The sequence below is a fragment of the Armigeres subalbatus genome, unplaced genomic scaffold (genome assembly GCF_024139115.2).
Source record: "Armigeres subalbatus isolate Guangzhou_Male unplaced genomic scaffold, GZ_Asu_2 Contig739, whole genome shotgun sequence".
In the NCBI taxonomy this organism is placed as follows: domain Eukaryota; kingdom Metazoa; phylum Arthropoda; class Insecta; order Diptera; family Culicidae; genus Armigeres; species Armigeres subalbatus.
In genome coordinates this window covers 205,528-207,752 of record NW_026943522.1, presented here as the reverse complement: position 1 = coordinate 207,752, position 2,225 = coordinate 205,528, and the positions used below count along the sequence as shown (strand labels likewise).

Genomic DNA, 2,225 nt, shown 5'->3' with positions numbered 1-2,225 from the left:
TTTCAGACTCACCATCTGTTCATTGATTTCAAAGCTGCGTACGATTCAGTGAAAAGAAATGAGCTTTGGCAGATAATGTTCGAACATGGTTTTCCGGCGAAACTGATACGTACAACGCCGAATAGCTCGAAATCAAGTATTCGGGTTGCAGACGAAGTGTCAACCTCCTTAGACGGATTAAAGCAGGGTGATACCTTTTCGAATTTATTGTTCAACATTGCACTCGAAGGCGCTAATAGGAGATCTAGCGTGCAGAGGAACGGCATTATCATCACATGGTCGCATATGCTCCTGGGCTTTGCGGGACATCGACCTTATTGGAATCCATCGCGAGAGTAGTGGAGGCTTTTGTCCCACTGAAGAGGGAGACGGCGAGGATGAAGCACCATTAAGTCTCAAGACAAAACACATGGTGTCAGGTAGAGATAGAGCAAGACCTGAGGTGTTGGTGCTGAGTGGTGCTTGATGGGAATGTGTTGAAGTTGTTGAAGAATTTTACCTTGGAACGCTTGTGACATGTGACAATGACGTTTTTGTGAAGTGATAAGACATATTGCTGCTGCGAATAGGGCCTTTACGGATTACGTAATCAGCTTAGGTTCCGCAACATGCAGATGGAAACGAAATTTACTCTATACAAAACTTTGATTCTACCAGTGGCCCTTTATGGACATGAAGCATGGACGTTAAAAGAGACGGACCGGAGAGATTTCGGGGTTTTCGAGCGAAAAGTGCTGCGTACAATATTCGGAGGGAAACTAGAAAATGGTGTGTGGCGCAGACGCATGAATCATGAGCTGTATCAAGTATACAAAGAACAAAATATTGTGAATCGTTTAAAATATGGCAGACTTCAGTGGGCTGCACTTAGTGAATGTCGGAAGAAAGAATAGCGAAATCAATATTCAACAGAGAATCAGATAGGGGCCGGTGACTTCGTGGAAGACCACGAACCGTACACAATTACTATACGAGAAATCGTTACATTTCTTTTCATTTCTACATGCTTTTCATTTCGTGATAATCAAATTATCTGTTTTTTTCCATCAGTAATAAATGAAATTATAAAAACAATTCCCTTGCAAAAGTGTGCAAAATAAATCTATTGTTGTTGAAATTTTCACAACTCTCCCCAGTATGTAGCAATGAATTGTTGATCAACCATACACTAATTGTAATAGCATATCAGTCCTATCTTTACTGGAATTCCTATTCATTTGGGACAAATATGCTATTACAAACAGTACAACTCCAGGATATTGTGTTTCTTGTTTTATGGCATGATGATTACGACTATGTGTGAGCTAAACTGTGGGTTAACTGTAGAACTAGTGTAGGTAACTATTGTAGGCGGCCGTGACTGAAACTAGTGAGTGTTGTTATTCTTCTCTAGGATCAAATGTTACAGTAAATGCTTAAAGATTGAATTCGGAAGATATAAAAGCTCTAAAACTCAGATGGCATTAATAGGCCAGTGTTGAACAATAGTCAAGTCCAAACCTTTTATATTAACTTTCAAGATTTCATGCAGTAGTAAGAATCATGTTGCGCATTTGGCAATTCAAAATTGGCATTTCTCTCACATCGTCTAAATTTTAAGCAATGCAGCAACCATTAACCAATAAACCTTTAAACATAATTTCATATAACATTTTGACTATATGTATACCTTCTTTGTATATCAGTAGTTAACATTGAACAGTGAACGAGATCACAAAATTTAGTAATTTGTGCCGAGCCGGTGATGTAGTTGCCATCGCTGCTTGCAATACAAGTTATCCGTTCCGGGACGATGTCCTCAAAGTAGTGGCTGCCGTGCAGAGACTTTTCACCGCGCCTTTCGCTACCGCTTCGATGGCTGGACGAATAACTAGCCGCCGGTCCGATGGAGTTTCGTTCCTTCGAGGAGCCGCTTGCCCCTTGCGTACCGTGGGGCCCATGCTGATGATGGTAGTAATGGTACGACGAGGACGACGACACGGGATGGTTGGGATGTTGCTGTACTCCCCTCCCGATTGCTATGTTGAGTCGAATGCAGTGTGCTACTGATAGAGGTAGTCATAGCAAATGGGCCTTCCTCCTTACGCCTTTGTCCAGGGAGTCGTAAAGTGGGAACTCACAGCACAAGATGAATTTTAGAGCTCTGGAACCTCCAGTAGATTGCCGGTGGGATTGGAATCAATGGCGAGGACACTTGTACTTTCGGTATTCCAGATCACTGTAAG

General features: G+C 42.0%; 1 pseudogene; it reads right to left on the bottom strand.

Annotated features, from left to right (window-relative positions):
* Positions 1-1,870: 1,870 nt before the first annotated feature.
* LOC134204603 (uncharacterized) overlaps positions 1,871-2,225 on the bottom strand; it is a 204,653-nt pseudogene continuing 204,298 nt past the window's right edge.